General features: G+C 40.2%; 2 protein-coding genes and 1 non-coding gene across 5 annotated transcripts in view; 2 read left to right on the top strand and 1 right to left on the bottom strand.

Annotated features, from left to right (window-relative positions):
* The window catches only part of dennd3a (DENN/MADD domain containing 3a), a 46,152-nt gene extending 44,531 nt beyond the window's left edge, over positions 1 to 1,621 (bottom strand). For all 3 annotated transcript variants that reach the window (XM_062056540.1, XM_062056539.1, XM_062056541.1), the window contains exon 1: positions 1,417 to 1,621. The gene's annotated coding sequence lies outside the window, so the exon portion shown is untranslated. The remainder of the gene's footprint in view (positions 1 to 1,416) is intronic.
* A 361-nt stretch (positions 1,622 to 1,982) lies between these two features.
* trnah-gug (transfer RNA histidin (anticodon GUG)) lies at positions 1,983 to 2,054 on the top strand. The gene has a single exon. It is a non-coding gene; the product is annotated as a tRNA-His (tRNA).
* A 1,429-nt stretch (positions 2,055 to 3,483) lies between these two features.
* The window catches only part of ptk2aa (protein tyrosine kinase 2aa), a 109,433-nt gene continuing 92,975 nt past the window's right edge, over positions 3,484 to 19,941 (top strand). Inside the window, exon 1 of the mRNA XM_062056538.1 lies at positions 3,484 to 3,723. The gene's annotated coding sequence lies outside the window, so the exon portion shown is untranslated. The remainder of the gene's footprint in view (positions 3,724 to 19,941) is intronic.

The following is a 19,941-nucleotide window of genomic DNA, read 5'->3' as shown; positions in this document are numbered from 1 at the left end:
TTCATGTATACGATCTTTGACTAGCATTTTTGCAGTAGATCTTTCAAAACAGTATGGTCAAGCGCACCCTTTGAAAGTTGGAACCAACATGAGTACTCAGCTCAGCACATATTAAAAGACTTCAAAAGAGGATCTATTCCAGTTGTGCCCTTACTCTTTCTTGGATTGCAACTACAGGATCTCAGTTTAGCAAGCTTCAATTGGAGTGTTTTGGTTTTTCTTTGTTTTTATAATACCGTCCAATTATTAGCTGGACTCCCACTTTTGTCCAGTACACAGCAATCGTTTTGTTGTCTTCACAGTGTTGAACTTCCTTTTACACTTGCACTACCATTAGAAATCTGCCATGAAAGTTACACCTTTGCGTTTTAATTTTTTTTTACAATAGCGGTTAACTTTATTTCCACACTTATATAACAGTTGCCCAAATGCTACTTTTAACGCTGCCTGTGCAGATCATATGGTTTTAATAGCCTCAATTTGACTCTGGAACGGACTAATCTTATTTCCATGATTTCGAAACTAATTATTTCAAAATACAAGTAAATACAGTGTTCGACTGTATCTTCTCTGGCTACTTTGCACTGAGGACAGCTATAGCTACCACCATTTGAGCCAAACATCTGACTTGAATTAGTTGCAGGCACAAGCAACTTAACTCAAGTTCCCTATTTTATCACCGTTCCTTCCACTTGCTCAGCCTTTTATTGTCTAGGTGTCATTGTTTGTCTCTTTAAACTTCAAACACTACTTCTCTTCTAGCCATTCCGGCCTCCGACCGACTGTGTCATGGAAACACACACTTTAAATCACTGGTTTCCTATTAAACACACCAGCCCCCACCAGGTTTGTAAAACTGGCAAGATCAAAACACTGACCCTTAACAAAAAACAGATGTAACAGAAATCAAACAGAAATATAAGAGATGTTGTGGGCTTGTATTTCATTAAGGAACACATTTGATGCAAAACCACCTATTGAAAACAACAATAAGTGCATGTGCAGGATACCTTTTTTCAACAGCCCAAAAGCATTAACAAACGGGTTTGGCTTCATATTTTACAGTCAGTCTGCTGTTTTAAATTGAGATAATGGAGAGAAAGCACATGGACGTGGATTAGTTTGTATTGTTATGAGTAAGCTCGTTCAATGATTTTTTTTTTCTATGAAATGTTTTTTAAGTAATTATTGACACAATGAAACAACACTTTCTGTAGGGTAAGCCATTTTAAAATAAGTTTAAAACATTTTTACCAATTTGTACGCAGTTAAAGCAACACTTTACTGAAGTTATTCCATACTTGGGAACCCTTACTTGCCCTCTACTTTTATCAATGTGGACAGAAAAAGCAATTTGATCCTGGCAGAGTGCAACGACTGGCATTCGCTTGGCGTGTGACAACGAATAAAACGTACCTGGAATTAGTCAAACATCCTCACTGATTGCTGCTAATTCCATTCACGGCGACGAGTGGGCAAGCCCCGCGGCCATTCGGGAGGCAACAGTGCTTGGACGACAACCAAAACTGATGAGTGTGAAGTTGTCAACGGCTCCAGGTTTACCCGCTCGAATGTCAAAGTAACCGTTGTTGTCGCAGTGGGAGCAACGCTTCCGGTTAGACTTTCACCATAAGAAACACTTATGGGCGAGTTCCCGGAAGTGCTGAGAATGGTGCAATTGCTCTACCTGCTGTACATACACTGTATTACTAACGGATGATAAAAAAAACAATACATTGTGAATTTACACACTATTTTTCTACTTATTTTTGCCATCATTACCATTCATGCATGTATATGTATATAATGTCTTCCTGCACCTTTGTTTATTTTTTAGGCATTAATTATCAGTGCATGTGTAACATATTTAGTCTTAAATAAAATCTCACCTGTGACTCTATTTCCAAGAATGATAAGGGTAATTATGGACTATGTGCTTGTTTGTTGATGGGCCTATTTGAATTTCCATACAGTTCTTCCCAGCCGTGATCGTATAGTGGTTAGTACTCTGCGTTGTGGCCGCAGCAACCCCGGTTCGAATCCGGGTCACGGCAGGCCCTCTTTTGTGTAACTGTCTGATAATATAGATATAATGAGATCAATCTAAAATAAAACAAAATACAGTCTTTAACGTTGTAAAATGATTTCAACCTTAAAAATGGTGGAAACCGTCAAAACCGGTACTCAAATATCGATCGTTGTCGAATCGATACTCACGTGATAAGATTGATATTTTTCAGTTGTGTTGTTCTTGCTCATTGTGTTGTTGATTTACAGCAGTAATATTTAGAGATGTCCGATAATATTGGCCTGCGGATATTATCGGCCGATAAATGCTTTAAAATGTAATATCGGAAATTATCGGTATCGGTTTTTTTTCCATCATTATCGGTTTTTTTTTTTTTTTTTTTTAATTAAATCAACATAAACAACACAAGATACACTTACAATTAGTGCACCAACCCAAAAAAAAACTCCATCCCCAATTTACACTCATTCACACAAAAGGGTTGTTTCTTTCTGTTATTAATATTCTGGTTCCTACATTATATATATCAATATATATCAATACAGTCTGCAAGGGATACAGTCCGTAAGCACACATGATTGTGCGTGCTGCCGGTCCACTAATAGTACTAACCTTTAACAGTTAATTTTACTCATTTTCATGAATTACTAGTTTTATGTAACTGTTTTTATATTGTTTTACTTTCTTTTGTATTCAAGAAAATGTTTTTAATTGATTTATCTTATAAACATTTTTTTAAATGACCTTATCGTCACCATACCTGGTTGTCCAAATTAGGCATAATAATGTGTTAATTCCACGACTGTATATATCGGCATCGGTTGATGTCGGTATCAGTTGATATTGGTATCGGTAATTAAATAGTTGGACAATATTGGAATATCGGATATTGGCAAAAAGCCATTATCGGACATCCCTAGTAATATTCACTCTAGTTAAAAGTATCGTTCCAAACTTTGAATTATGGCCCACTTCTACTGAGTACCGCGAGATGGGGCCAAAGTACCGAACCTTAGAACCAGGGAGACCATGCAGGGGCAGGTTGTGACCACACGATGTCCCACTTAAACCTGCATTCATAAATCTGTCAATAATAATACTGTACGGCAATGTAAATAACGCTTATAACACAATAAAAGTCTGTCACAAAACCATTTAATGAAAGCAGACGTACAGTTGTTCCACACTACAACAAGCATGTATTATTGATTGATACATTTGAGTAACTTATTAAAAAAAACAACTACATCAAATACATAATAGAGAAAAAAAATCAGTCTAAATTGAAATTGTAGACAACTAGCAAAGAAAATAAATCGTAGGCGTTATTTTTAAGAGAACCCAAAGATTTCCTTTCCATTTTTCCTATTCATTCATAAAGTGGGCGTGGCGTGTTGAACCTGAGGCGAGGATTCAGGCGCGGGCTAGTGCCATGTTGTGCGCGCGCCCCGGTGTGTGCGTGCGCGTGTGTCTCCCAGCGGCGGCCATGTTGGAATGTTGGATGTGGACAAGGCGAAGACAGCGACTCCGGGGCGAGCGAAAGGGGGGAAGAGGACTGAGGAGGCGAGATTGGAGCGACGAAACACCGCCAGTGATTATCACTCTTCCCAGATAGCGGACCTTCTAGCAAGTTCTGCCAGTTTTGAAGCCGACCATAAGGTGCCATATAGAACGCCCACAGGAACCAGTCGGCGGTATGTTGACTTTTTAAGAGGGGGATTACTTCAGGAGCAAAAAGGAAATGATGCGTTCACTGCTCTGGTGATATCAGCACAATTGCACTATTTGCTGTTACTTTTCCACAGTATTTTAGTATTAAACGTGGGTTGAATTGTCTTCTTTTACCCAACATTATCAAGACGGGTGCAGAATAAAGTAAGTCACAGGTCACATGGAGTGAATTTGAAGTAACATTACCACCTCTACGGTAGACAAATCGAGTGGATTAACCCACTTTTTGCTCCTAAAACTCCCTCCCAGGTGATTATTTGTTCAGCGAGGTAGTGTTTCTCCTATAGCTGAAGCTGATTTAATTAATTTTCATTTGACAGAACCAACTTTGTCTTTGTTATGCCCAGTTATGAAGTAGTTTTGCTTACCTGGTTCCTTTAAGGCAGTGAATTGGGCCAAATCTGTCCCACAAATAACTTGTAACTGGCTTGCAAGTTAAATTAATAACTTGAAAGTGCGAGGTCCTTAACAACTGGATAGCTCTCACGATATTTTGATGATCTTTTACATTTTTTTCAGCAGATTCCTAAAAACAGCAGAGTAATCCTGTCATTTGGAGGATCTTTAATTCATTTTTATGGAGCAGATTCTTAAAAACAGCAGCACTGTCCTGTCAAATAGAGAAGGATATTTGAATAATGTTTTTGATTAGGTGCATTTAAACTCTTGTTATGTAGAGCAGTGGTTCTCAAATGGGGGTATGTGTACCCCTGGGGAAACTTGAAGGTATGCCAAGGGGTACGTGAGATTTTTTTTAAATATTCTAAAAATAGCAACAATTCAAAAATCCTTTATAAATATATTTATTGAATAATACTTCAACAAATAATGAATGTAAGTTCATAAACTGAACATTAAATCAAGTAGGCTATTCCATTCAGAACAATGCAACAATGCAATATTCAGTGTTAACAGCTAGATTTTTTGTGGACATGTTCCATAAATATTGATCTTAAAGATTTCTTTTTTTGTGAAGAAATGTTTAGAATTAAGTTCCTGAATCCAGATGGATCTCTATTACAATCCCCAAAGAGGGCACTTTAAGTTGATGATTACTTCTATGTGTAGAAATCTTTATTTATAATTGAATCACTTGTTTATTTTTCAACAAGTTTTTAGTTATTTATATATATTTTTTTCCAAAGAGTTCAAGAAAGACCACTACAAATGAGCAATATGTTGCACTGTTATACAATTTAATTAATCAGAAACTGATGACATAGTGCGGTATTTTACTTCTTTATATATTTTTTTCAACCAAAAATGCTTTGCTCTGATTAGGGGGTGCTTGAATTAAAAAAATGTTCACAGGGGGTACTTGAATTAAAAAAATGTTCACAGGGGGTACATCACAGAAAAAAGGTTGAGAACCACTGATGTAGAGGATTGATGATCAACTTTTTTGTAGTACAACACAGCGTTCTTGTTATAAAGAGGATATTTGACTAGTGTTCTTGTTCAATTTAGTTCAACAATGTATTTCAAACGCAACACAAAATTACTCTCCATCCACAATTCAAACAAAAAAGCATCTACAATACAATATCTTTATTTACAAAAAACAAACACGTGTGTGTCGGAAAAGCAGCAAGAAATAGCTGGATAAGAAGATAATCTGTTATTTAATCATCAATACTGTGCTTAGGGCTCGTGTCTCATGCACAACAAGAAGGTCCTGGGTTCGATTCCTGGGCTTGGGGTGTTTCCGTGTAGAGTTTGTATGTTCTACTACTTCCAAAGACATGCACCTGGGGATAGGTTGTTGGCAATACTAAATTGGCCCTAGTGTGCGAATGTGAGTATGAATGTTGTCTATCTGTGTTGGCCTGCGATGAGGTTGCAACCTGTCCAGGGTGTACCCTGCCTTCCACCCAAGTGCAGCTGGGATATGATTGACAGCATACATATCATATATAATTCATTGAAATATACAGTATTCAGAATTAAAAACACACTCATCATTTCATCAAATGTAGTTTGTATAACATGTCTTGTCATATAGACGATCTTTAAGAAGTGCTCTGGCAGTCATTCCTTAAAGCAGCAAAGCACTCCTGTCATAGAGAGCAGTGGTTCTCAACCCTTTTTTTTTTTTTACCAAGTACCACCTCAGAACAAACTTTGCTTTCCAAGTACCACCATATTGACCAAGATTAAAATACAGTAACGTAATATGCCTAAGTATTCATTAAAAACGAGGCAGAGGTTTTATTTTACAAGTGTATTTAGTGTTTTTGGCCACTGTAACATAACACATAGTTTGAACAGTAACACAGTTTGAATATAGGAAAATAAAGCACTGTACTTTAATCAAGTGATTATTTGGCATATCATTAGATGGAGCCCGTCCACCACTAGTGGTACACGTACCACAGTTTGAGAATCACTGGTATAAAGGATCTATAATGTCTATTACCCTTAAAATTGTGTTGATACTGAACTACCTGTGATATGTTAATGTTTACATCACACATAATATAAACCTTAGTTAAAAAAAAACCTGCAAAACAAGTCATATTATGGATTGTGTCAATGTAAATTGACCATCATGTTCTGGAGTATCGCCACGGGTGGCTGCTTCTGTATAATTTGCTCCTACTTCACATTCCAGATGCAAGAAAATGCTAATGAACTGCAGCATCCACTTGCGAGTCCCCCTGAGCACTAATACGAGTGCAGGTTTTAGTGTGCGGTTCTGATGTGTATCATTCCCTGAACCGACGCTACTGAAGACATGATGGGGGACGTAGTGCTTAGGTCAGGCACTGTGGTGAATTTTAAACGGTCTAGTCCAACTTGGACATGGTCGTGACCACTCAGGTGATGCGCACATACTTCCCTATATAAGCAGATTGGCAATGGTCCCTTGTCATGTGTTGTTTGTGTGCACCACCCTGCTATTGAGGGAATGCGGGCTAAGCAAGAACACAATCCATTACATTATAATACAAGTGTAAAAGTAAGCTAACCACTTTAAAGAGTAAACATAAGCCTGTAATGACAAATGACCAATTGGAGCATTTATGTGTAAGAAGAAGTTAACCACCGTTGAGAATTGAGCCAGTCTGCCAAGAACAGCTGGATTTGACTCTTTTCATGTGGTTGGGTACAGCAGGCTAATACATGCGTGGCGATAGTGTGTGTGTGTGTGTGTGTGTGTGTGGGAGAGAGTGCGTAAATTGCAGAGCAGCGCTTGTATTTATAGAAACACTTGACAACTCTCAAAGATCTTACAGAGACTGTCCACTCCTGGAAAAAAAAAGTCTCCGCTCCAATCCGTAAACTAGCAATGTTGTCCACAACTTTCTGCTATTGTTGGACATGGAAAGCGAGTAAGCGAGAGAAGGGGCGACAAAGGCGGCAGTCTAGTGCCAGCCAACTGCTGCATGACTCGACTGATAGCAATCAATGTGTCAGGAGGAATGTGGAGCTTCTGAATAAGGGTAGAAATGCTGGAATTCTTTTATTGACCTAAAGCGTAAAAATGACGGGGCGTTAATTGGAAGCAGGCGATATAATTGGAGAGCATTATTTAAATCAAGATACTTTTTTTAACCTTAATACGGATTTGTAGTGCATCAGAAAGTAGAACAAGTAAAATGTATCTCTTTGACCACATGGTCATTAGTTAACAAGTAGATTGCATAACACAGCAGTAACACAACCATTGTTGTAAAAGTGGTAAGTAAGACATAAACGGTACGGAAAGTGTTACACGCATGAGGAAAGAGGATTTTATTTTTTATTCCTAAATATTGTAGCGATCTGGCTGTTAATGTTAAGGAGGTTTTTTTAATTTCAAACTGAGTGTGCGTGTCGGTGGGGCGGCTTCAAATGAGGACAGTTCAGCTAGTTGTCTTTTTGACTTTCTTAATAAATAGCAAGTTGCTCCATCAGCGTCGTGTTATGTTTGTTTGTTATACAGTACAGTTTTAATTTGTGTTTAAAGTGTACAAACTGACTAAAATATGGACTTTGTTTCTTTGCTTCAATATACAAAGTTTTCTATTTACGAACCCTGTCCAAAAACCAATTAAGTTTGCAAATCAAGATTCCACTGTACTGCTATCTCGTGGAGGTTCCCTACAGCCACAACTCGGCTCTAATTCGAGATTTTGACAAATATTTGCTTTTGTAGACAAAGCACACTGCAACTACAGGAGTCTCATCCGTTTATTGAATAGGTACGTTAATTGGAGAACATTCAGCTTAATTTTGCTGCGGGTGGACTAGCTCAGTGGTTCTCAAACTTTTTTCACCAAGTACCACCTCAGAAAAATCTTGTCTCTCCAAATACCACTATAATGACCAACATTAAAATAAAATAGTATAGGATGCCTAAGTTTTAATTAAAACAAGGCAGAGGTTTTATTTAACAGTTATATTAAATATGTTTACACAGTTTGAACGGTAACACTGTGTTTGAATATAGGAAAATAAAAGACTGTAATTTGATCAAGTGATTCTTTGGCGTACCACTAGATAGAGCCCACATACCACTAGGGTTGGGTATCGAGTATCGATTGGAACCGGGACTAACTTTCCGATTCTCCCGGAATCGTTCAAAAGTTTAAATTTCGATTCCTATTTTCGATACCCAGTCCGCCGACCGGAAAAAAATATGTCCGCCGAACCGGAAGAAGAAGCCGCTGAGCACCAACGAAGAAGCGCCCACCGCCGGAAGTGTTAGCATAGCCGAGCGAGTCAGTCAAGCTCAAGGATGGATAGCGGGCGTCGGCGGTCGAAAGTGTGGCTTCACTTTACAAAAAAAAATGAAATAACCGCGAAATAACAGAGCTCCATATCCATCAAGAAACAAGTGGAGAGAGAGCTGCAGATGTACCAGGACGTTCCACCGATACTTATGTCTGACGACCCTGCTGCATGGTGATGGTCCGGTGGAACCAACAAAAGACTTATCCTTTGCTGTCAGATCGCGCTTCCTCCTATTTATGCGTTCAAGCTTCTTCCACACCCAGCGAACGTCTATTTTCCACAGCAGGAGACACTATCTGTCCAGAACGCTCACGCATCCTGCCTGAGAAGGCGGATATGGTCATTTTCCTAAACAAGAACTGTCTCTGATTTTATACTGTACCTGCTGATAATCTGGACTGGGTTTTGCAAGTTGTTTCTTATTGTTTATTTGCTTTTCTGCACCAGGTTAGCCCATCAGTGGGAGCACGGTAACATTTTTAAGTACCTGCAGCATCATACACTTGTGTGTGTAAATGTGTTTTCATGAGGTTTCCTGCAGCATCATACACTTATGTGTAAATGTGTTTTCATGAGGTTTCCTGCAGCATTATACACTTATGTGTAAATGTGTTTTCATGAGGTTTTCGAAAATAAAGCTCTCTTGAGGAAAGTGTACCCCTGGGAAACTGTATTCATAATTTATAATATTTATATTCAAGTTCATAGATTTGATATTTATATTCTAGTTGAAAACAGCCCTGTGAGGAATTTACAGTAAAGTTCATAAAAAGTTAATAGAATTAAAAGTGATGGAGATTGTCAGACTATTTCATTCAGAAAGACTGTAGGTTAGCTAGCTCATTTAAAATATCCTAAACTTTTTTTTGACCCTGCCTCTTAAAAGAATCGGAACCGAGAATCGACAGGAATCGGAAGCGAAACAAAGAATCGGAATCGGAATCGTTCGAATTCAAACGATACCCAACCCTACATACCACTAGTGGTACATGTATCACAGTTTGAAAATCACCGGACGAGCTGATTGGGACCATATAGTTTGTATCAGGGTCAAGTGGGACAGTGACCCACGAGGTCGAACAGGTGTAATCTGCAGTTTTTTTGCTGATGGGCCAGGAAGAGGATTCAATTTTGTGTGTTGCATGTGCTAATAATTGTGGAAAGTAGAGATGTCCGATAATATCGGACTGACGATATTATCGGCCGATAAAGGCTTTAAAATGTAATATCGGAAATTATCGGTATCCGTTTCAAAAAGTAACATTCATGACTTTTTAAAACGCCGCTGTGTACACGGATGTAGGGAGAAGTACAGCGCGCCAATAAACCTTAAAGGCACTGCCTTTGCGTGCCGGCCCAGTCACATAATATCTACGGCTTTTCACACACACAAGTGAATGCAAATCATATATGGTCAACAGCCATACAGGTCACACTGAGGGTGGAGGTATAAACAACTTTACCACTGTTACAAATATGCGCCACACTGTGAACCCACACCAAACAAGAATGACAAACACATTTCGGGAGAACATCCGCACGTAACACAACATAAACACAACAGAACAAATACCCAGAATCCCTTGCAGCACTAACTCTTCCGGGACGCTACAATATACACCCCCGCTACACCCAAAAAGCCCCGCCCACCTCAACCTCCTCATGCTCTCAGGGAGAGCATGTCCCAAATTCCAAGCTGCTGTTTTGAGGCATGTTAAAAAAAATAATGCACTTTGTGTCTTCAATAATAAATATGGCAGTGCCATGTTGGCATTTTTTTCCATAACTTGACTTGATTTATTTTGGAAAACCTTGTTACATTGTTTAATGCATCCAGCAGAGCATCACAACAAAATTAGGCATAATAATGTGTTAATTCCACGACTGTATATATCTGTATCGGTTGGTATCGGTAATTGGTAATTAAGAGTTGGACAATATCGGAATATCGGATATCGGCAAAAAAGCCATTATCGGACATCTCTAGTGGAAAGATAAAATGCTGTCGCGACGCACACCCTCTGCTTTTCTTTTGAAATACAGTACATGCAGGAAGTAAAGGCCACACCCTTTTGCACACTTAATGACTATAGTAAACATGCCGCGTCCTCTGGGAATGTCTTCTTCCTCTTTGCTCTCTTCTTCCTCTGTCGCAATTGTATGTATTTTTGTTGAGGTCACTATTTCAGTACTTGTGTAGATTAAATGTATGTGCAGTGTACACTGCAGTCTGCTTTACAATGGCAGGAAATTACATCATTGTCGCTAATGACCCCGTCACTCCTTGGGGGCTCGCACATAACCGGACGTTTGCACGAACACACACTCTGTCTCCCCCTAAGTCACAAAACCCACATGGGGGGGGGGGGGGGGGGGGGGGGGGGGGGTGGGGTGGGAGTTTTTCCACCGAGGGTCACATACTGAAAAATCTAAGGATTTGAGAACCACTGAAAAAAATGTAAACTGGAAGACTTCCGATTGGGCATGAACAGTGCAGGACGTGCTTAGCAGGAGTTACATGGAAATGTGACCTTTTTATGTTTTATTGGCACTTTTGTTAACTTTAGCCGTCAACTCTACCATTTTTTTTTACCAACCTGCCGTGTAGAGCTTCCTTTTTGTAAATTGCCCCTGCGAATTCCGCGATGTCCGGCCAAGGGAAATCCGACAAGCCAGGCTGCTCCAAGCCTTGTGCGTCTCTGGACCCAGATAGCATGGAAGAGTCGGTTGTTGACTCAGCCCTTTTTAAGAGCATAAGTCAAAAGATGGACGAAATGCGAGCAGACATCCTCGACAATCTTAAATCCGTTGTCAGAGGAGAGATAGCGGCTGTTATGGAGTCATTCGAGAGCATTCTCTTGTCCCATAGCGGGGAAATCGTTAGCCTGGAGCTCACGGCTAATGCTAATGAGCTAACTGATCTCCGCACTAGTGTCAACAAGCTAACTGCCACCGTGGATCTCCTCCCCAAAAATGCGAGGATCTGAAGGGCCACTCAAGGTAGAATAATATCCAAGTGGTGGGCCTCCTTGAGGGCTGTGAGGGCCCCCGTTTGACTGAGTTCTCCGCTCAGTTTTTGCAGGAGGTCCTGCAGCTTGGAAACAGGATTGTGTTGTACCGCGCGCACCGGATCTTCCGCTCCAGGCCTAAGAATGGCGAACCGCCTCGGACGCTCGTTGTACGAGTACATTTATTTCAAGTCCAGAACCAGATTCTATGAAGGGCGGCTGAGGCTTCTCCGCTATCCTGTGTGGGCAAGAGGATTTAAATGTTCCCCGAATACACCCCGGCTGTGGCGCTGAGGAGATCTGCCTTTACGGCTGTGAAGAAGAGGCTACATTCATAAATCTGTTCCTTTTGTACACTTGAATAGTGTCAGGTTCAAACACTGATGACATCTATTAAACAAGACAAAAGACAAGGAATCAAACAGAGACAGAATTCAATTTGGACTCAATCGAGGAGAGACATGGCCACTGTACTTCTCTGTACAGTCTTGCACCACGCTCTGACGAAGAAGCTTTTCGTCCTCTCTTTTATTTAGATGTTCAATGTTTACGCAACAACACATTTCTCAACAGGATTGGGTAGTATGTAAACAGTCCTTGTTTTCGGTCACAATAGAAGACAAAAGAAGAAGATCCCTCGGGCTTGGGCTTGTCGTAGATTCAGCTTTGGCAGGTTTTTGGAGGACAATGGATGACCCCTCCCGTCTGATTCCATCGTACACAGCGGAATCTTCCAAGCGTTTGGCTTGGTGCCACAAAGACAGCTTCTTGTCTGTTCAATGGAAACTCACAATGGAAAGTTTTTTGTTAATTTAAATACAATTTTTCTGACAAATAGTCTTTCTGATCCCAATAGAGAGGTATGTTATTGTCAAGGGCCAGTTATCCAACATCCCAGTAGCCCTCGTAAATGTTTATGCTCCCAACTATGACGATGACACCCTTTTCAAACGTCTTTTTCTAAATTTCCCTGACTTCTCAATTTACTAATTAATATTAGGAGAAGACTTTAACAGTTGGCCCAACCTCCAGCTTGATTGCTCATCACCCAAAACTTGCACACCATCAAGGTCATCTAAGGTAATCCAGTCTTTTATGGAAGAATACTGTGTTTCAGAGCTCTGGCGTTTGTTTTTTTAATCCTCTACAAGGCAATATTCTTTCGTCTCTAACGTTCAGCATACTTTCACCTTCATTGATTACTTTCTAGTTGATAATACATTACTCTCATCTACAAACCCAAAAACCAGTGAAGTTGGCACGTTGTGTAATTCGTAAATGAAAACAGAATACAATGATTTGCAAATCCTTTTCAATTTATATTCAATTGAATAGACTTCAGAGACGAGATATTTAATGTTCGAACTGAGAAACTTAATTTTTTTTGCAAATAGTCATTAACTTAGAATTTAATGGCAGCAACACATTGCAAAAAAGATGTCACAGAGGCATTTTTACCACTTTGTTACATGGCCTTTCCTTTTAACAACACTCAGTAAATGTTTGGGAACTGAGGAGACCAATTTTTGAAGCTTTTTAGCTGGAATTATTTCCCATAAGTTGTTCAACAGTCCGGAGTCTCCAGTGTGGTATTTTAGGCTTCATATTGTGCCACACATTTTCAATGAGAGACAGGTGTGGACTACAGGCAGGTCAGTCTAGTACCTGCACTCTTTTACTATGAAGCAACGCTGTTGTAACACGTGGCTTGGTATTGTCTTGCTGAAATAAGCAGGGGCGTCCATAATAGCCTTGCCTGGATGGCAACATATGTTGCTCCAAAACCTGTATGTACCTTTCAGCATTAATGGTGCCTTCACAATGGTGCCTTCACTAATACAGTACACCCCCATACCATCACAGATGCTGGTTTTTAAACTTTGCGCCTATAACAATCCGGATGGTTCTTTTCCTTTTTGTTCCGGAGGACACGACATCCACAGTTTCCAAAAACAATTTGAAATGTGGACACGTCAGACCACAGAACACTTTTCCATTTTGCATCAGTCCATCTTAGATGAGCTCGGGCCCAGAGACGCCGGCGGCATTTCTGGATGTTGTTGATAAATGGCTTTGGCTTTGCATAGGAGAGTTTTAACTTGCACTTACAGATGTAGCGACAAACTGTAGTTACTGACAGTGGTTTTCTGAAGTGTTCCTGAGCCCATGTGGTGATATCCTTTACACACTGATGTTGGTTTTTGATGCAGTACCGCCTGGGGGATCATAGGCCACAGGCATTCAATGTTGGTTTTCTGCCTTGCTGCTTACGTGCAGTGATTTCTCAAGATTCTCTGAACCTTTTGATGATATTATGGACCGATGGTGAAATCCCTAAATTCCTTGCAGTAGCTGGTTGAGAAATGTTGTTCTTAAACAATTTGCTCGCGCATTTGTTCACAAAGTGTTGACCCTCGCCCTATCCTTGTTTGTGAATGACTGCGCATTTAATGGAAGCTGCTTTTATACCCAATCATGGTACCCACCTGTTCCCAATTAGCCTGTTCACCTGTGTTCCAAATAAGTGTTTGTCTGAATTCAATTAAGTCACTTTGGGTGGGGGTTGACTTAGGAGTGACCCTATCTGAGGAGAGCTGGTCAGAGATTTATGTAGAGTTCATAAGTCTTCTATCTGTGCAAGACACTGCCTCATCCAATGCAAGCTAATACATTGTACTTATTATATTAAGGTCTGACTAGCTAAGATGTTTGACCGAATATCAGTAATATGTGATCTGTGTCAACACTCTCCAGCTAATTTAATACATAATACAAAAATAAATATTAAGCTTTTTTCAATTTAGGGCTGACTAAAACAGGGTATGTTTTTTATGAAAACAAAGTACAATAAAGTTAGCAGCAATAAAAACAAATTTCAAACACCAAAGCTGTCTAACTTCCTCAGAAAGAAACAAGCATTTTGAAAATAATAAAAAGTTGCACAGGTGTATATTATTAACTCCTGGATTGTTTTAGCAATCTAATAGACTCATTTAATTCTGAACATTTTAGCTATCTAGCAGATTGTATATTTATTCATTCATTATATCAGTGCCGTGGTGCCTAACATTCGTGTGTGTGTGTGTCTGTGTGTGATTGGTGTTTGTTATTGTGTCGACGCTACTTGACGCCTGAAGTCCTTGAAATATAAAATAAGTACTTGACTTTATATCGACAAAGTTTTAGCTGCCAGACTTTGGCTAAAATTATAGTTAAATCTATTTGTCACACAACTTTGTCTCACACTTGTTAACTAGCTCAGCGAGTTCAGCATTCATCCTCCAGATGTCCGACATCATGCCTACTCTTTAAATGCTCCCAAATCACAGATGTACTGTCATAAAAAACAAAGTCCACTTTGCCAAATAAGCAAGGTGTTCATGTCTTTAACAAATTAGGGTGAAATGGTCCCACACTTTTCATGTTTTTACCTGCGATGTTGTTGCGAGTGGAGGCGCTTACTGTCTTCCGTCAAGAAAGACACAAGTGAACACGTCACCCACCATTGTCGACAAATTAATTTGTTGGCGACAAATTTTATTGTCGACAATGTCGATGAATCGTTGCACCCCTAACATATATTGTTGATATTGTAAATCTGTCATAGAACTCCCCATAAATAAATTGAAAAAATGTACAGTAAATACATGTGATCGGTATTGGTATTGGCCGATCTCACTCATGGATAATTGGAATCAGCAGCATAAACCCGTGAGAATGAATGTGCCGAGGGCCAATAAAAACAAGCTGCACTTTGGCCTTCCCTGCATTAAAGGGGACCTATTATGCAAAAACAACTTTTCTAACCTATTGGCAGGCCTGGAATTTCTTAATTTTAGGGACAAGGCTATTTGACCTTTGGTGTCGTCAACCTTTAGAGGGCAGGAAGACCATCAAATAAAACAATTATTTTAAGTCTACGGTAGGGCTGGCTGATATATCGATATAGTCGATATATCGATATACTCGATATATCAGGGGTTTGTCTGTGCGATATAGAAAATGACTATATCGTGATATTCGAGTATACGTTCTCACGCAGTTGCTCTTAGCTGCAGACATTACACTACAGGCTCTTCTCACTCTTTCTAGTCTCTCCTTCTGTCTATCTGGCTTGTTGTATCATATTTGGGTAGAGTGTGCGTGAGTGTGCCTTTTAAAAGGCAGTGCCGGTAGCATAGTGACGTCAGCGCCCAGAGAGTGGAGCAGCTCACTTGTCTGTGTTAATTTAGCATTGGCTTGTCGGCAGTTCCAGCAGCTCTGTTAAATGTTTTCAATGGATTGTGTTACTTCTGGTTAATAAAGAGATTGAATGGCTGTCATTACTTCGGATCCACAAAGGGGGTATTGTTTGGATTGCAAGCTGAATGTTTTCGCTTCAACCATTGATTTGTTCCCTCGTAGATAGTAGTAGTGTGTATGTGTGTGTGTGTGTTGTATGGTGTGTTTGATGTTGCCGCTTTCTATTTGATACCAAGTTAATTTTCGTGTTCAGTTCTGGTTGTTGCTTTCATTAGTATAAGGATATTTCCTGCACTGAACTTGCTGTGCTTTTGACGCTGACATGTTTACATACAACCACATCAGCAGTAGTGTGCTACGTTATATCAGAACACTGATCATCATACATACATTGAGTAAATTACTCCACCACAATACGCTGCTTTTTAGCGGTCTTGTTCGCCTTGTAGTGTAGTTGTATTTCCCGCACTCAGCTGTTTTTTGTGCTGCTGCTTTTTTTAAACATTTTGCAGTGTGCAGTCTTTTGTTCCACAACTGTTGCCGCAAAACCAAAGTCAATGTTTAGATTTGTATGTATTCACAAATATCAACACAAAATCTATACTTTGGAGCAATGTTCATGGACTCTAGAATTAGGCTTGTTAGCTTCCCGTCGCAGGCGTGCGATGATGGTCATGGACTCGTGGTTGAGGGAGGAGTTGTTTGATGTTGAATGCTACAGAATGTCCGAAAGGGTTGCTACAGTCAGCCTTAATGCATTGTTACAGCTCAATTATTTATGAGCACGTCATGCAATGCATGTTTGCGAGACGAACAGGTGTAGAGGTCGGCCATTTGGCGGGTGTGGCTAAGGTGTGAGAGCCGCGGGATGGTAGGCTGAAGAAAAAAAGGCAGAGGCGTGCAGGCGTGTTAAGGTGTTAAAATGCTTGTATGTTTGCGGGGCTGTTGGTCATTCTTCGGGCGGGGGTGTCACTGATGTCATATTAAGACATTAATTTTTCTAATATTTTCTTGATCGACCGTTAGGGTCCCAAAGACCGACTGGTTGATCTCGATCGACGGGTTGGCAACCCCTGTTCTAGATAAATAAACAATGCCTTTTACGTGAATAGTAGAAGGATTAAGATGTATTCTGACAAGTTGGTACACTTTAACAGCCATTTTAAACCTGCAAATTGCGAGAACGACACGAAAAGATGTTTCCATCCCCTTTTCTTCGCAAGGGTTATGAGTCATTCTTCATCTCAATGGGAATATTAAGTTAAAGTTAAAGTACATATGATTGTCACACACACACTAGGTGTGGCGAAATTATTCTCTGCATTTGACCCATCACCCTTGATCACTCCCTGGTAGGTGAAGGAAGCATATAGCAGTTGACATCCTAATGACAGGAGACCTTGTACAGTAATTGATGTTTTATTATGTTTGTTGGCTCTCTTAACGTCTGCAGTGAGCAGTAATCAGTGATTTAGTTAAAAAAAACTAACCTTGTGAAGCATTTTTTAATTTAATGCGCTACGTATGCTTAAAAATGATCAAAATATGTAAATATTAGGGGTGTAACGGTACACCAAAATTTCGGTTATGTACGTACCTCGGTTTAGAGGTCACGGTTCGGTTCATTTTCGGTACAGTAAGAAAACAACAAAATATAAATTTTTTGGTTATTTATTTACCAAATTTGTAAACAATGGCATAACATACCAGTGACGTGCAGTCAGGGGAGGCAGGTGAGGCGGGGCCTCACGTGCCATCGTGGAAAGAAAAAAAATGTAAAAAAAAAAAAAAATAATTAAATTGTTATATGTATCCAGTGATTATACTATAAAGTTATTTTCCATTTAACTTCACCAGTTTTAGATTATTTTTATTCAAAATCGCTGAATTTTCACATTTGCCGTTCAAATACTGAGAAGAGACTTGCGGTGAGTCACCAGCCAGTTGAGCCTCGCCATGGATTGCGCAATGACTCGGCTAACTGCTGGCCTGCTGTGCAGTGAGACCGTATTGCTATATCAATCAATCAATCAATGTTTATTTATATAGCCCTAAATCACAAGTGTCTCAAAGGGCTGTACAAGCCACAACGACATCCTCGGTACAGAGCCCACATACGGGCAAGGAAAACTCACCCCAGTGGGACGTCAATGTGAATGACTATGAGAAACCTTGGAGAGGACCGCATATGTGGGTAACCCCCCCCCCCCCCCCCCCCCCCCCCCCCCTCTAGGCGAGACCGAAAGCAATGGATGTCGAGTGGGTCTGACATAATATTGTGAAAGTCCAACACATCAGCGAAAGTCCAGTCCATAATGGGGCCAGCAGGAACCATCCCGAATGGAGACGAGTCAGCAGCGTAGAGATGTCCCCATCCGATGAACAGGCTAGCGGTCCACCCCGGGTTGGGAGCAGAGTAGAAAAGAAAAGAAAAGAAACGGCAGATCAACTGGTCTAAAAAGGGAGTCTATTTAAAGGCTAGAGTATACAAATGAGTTTTAAGATGAGACTTAAATGCTTCTACTGAGGTAGCATCTCTAACTTTTACCGGGAGGGCATTCCATAGTATTGGAGCCCGGATAGAAAACGCTCTATAGCCCGCAGACTTTTTTTGGGCTTTGGGAATCACTAATAAGCCGGAGTTCTTTGAACGCAGATTTCTTGCCGGGACATATGGTACAATACAATCGGCAAGATAGGCAGGAGCTTGACCGTGTAGTATTTTATACGTAAGTAGTAAAACCTTAAAGTCGCATCTTAGGTGCACAGGAAGCCAGTGCAAGTGAGCCAGTATAGGCGTAATATGATCAAACTTTCTTGTTTTTGTCAAAAGTCTAGCAGCCGCATTTTGTACCATCTGTAATCTTTTAATGCTAGACATAGGGAGGCCCGAAAATAAAACGTTACAGTAATCGAGACGAGATGTAACGAACGCATGGATAATGATCTCAGCATCGCTTGTGGACAAAATGGGACGAATTTTAGCGATATTACGGAGATGAAAGAAGGCCGTTTTAGTAACACTCTTAATGTGCGACTCAAACGAGAGAGTTGGGTCGAAGATAATACCCAGATTCTTTACAGAGTCACCTTGTTTAATTGTTTGGTTGTCAAATGTTAAGGTGGTATTATTAAATAGATGTCGGTGTTGAGCAGGACCGATAATCAGCATTTCCGTTTTCTTAGCGTTGAGTTGAAAAAAGTTAGCGGACATCCATTGTTTAATTTCTTTAAGACACGCCTCCAGCTGACTACAATCCGGCGTGTTGGTCAGCTTTAGGGGCATGTAGAGTTGAGTGTCATCAGCATAACAGTGAAAGCTAACACCGTATTTGCGTATGATGTCACCTAGCGGCAGCATGTAAATACTAAAGAGTGCAGGGCCAAGAGCCGAACCCTGGGGAACTCCGCACGTTACCTTAACATAGTCCGAGGTCACATTGTTATGGGAGACACACTGCATCCTGTCAGTAAGATAAGAGTTAAACCAAGACAAGGCTAAGTCTGTCATCCCAATACGCGTTTTGATACGCTCTAATAAAATATTATGATCAACAGTATCGAAAGCGGCGCTAAGATCAAGAAGCAGCAACATAGATGAAGCATCAGAATCCATCGTTAGCAATAGATCATTAGTCATTTTTGCGAGGGCTGTCTCCGTAGAGTGATTTGCCCTGAAACCGGACTGAAAAGGTTCACAGAGATTGTTAGACGCTAAGTGTTCATTTAGCTGCTGTGCTACAATTTTTTCGAGGATTTTTGAGATAAACGGAAGGTGGGACACCGGCCGGTAGTTTACCAGGAGATCAGGATCGAGGTTAGGTCTTTTGAGTAGAGGATGAATAACCGCTTTTTTGAATGCTAGGGGAACAGTGCCAGAGGAAAGTGATAAGTTTATAATATTTAACACTGATGGACCTAGTAATACAAAAAGCTCCTTGATAAGTTTCCCAGGAATTGGGTCAAGTAAACATGTTGTTTGTTTTGTCCCATTCACACATTTTGACAATTCCTCCAATGATATTTCATCAAAGAGAGAGAAACTATTTTGGAGGGCGGTATCCGTCGTATATACAGTCGTATCTGTGTTAATAGAACCCAGTTGTAGCTGAGATGCATTGTCTTTAATCTCTTTTCTAATGACTTCAATTTTCTTATTAAAGAAATTCATAAAGTCATCTGCTGAGTGGGTGGAGCTACTGGGAGAAGTCCCTT

The sequence above is a fragment of the Entelurus aequoreus genome, linkage group LG08 (genome assembly GCF_033978785.1).
Source record: "Entelurus aequoreus isolate RoL-2023_Sb linkage group LG08, RoL_Eaeq_v1.1, whole genome shotgun sequence".
NCBI lineage: Eukaryota > Metazoa > Chordata > Actinopteri > Syngnathiformes > Syngnathidae > Entelurus > Entelurus aequoreus.
This window is presented reverse-complemented; position numbering and strand designations above follow the sequence as displayed.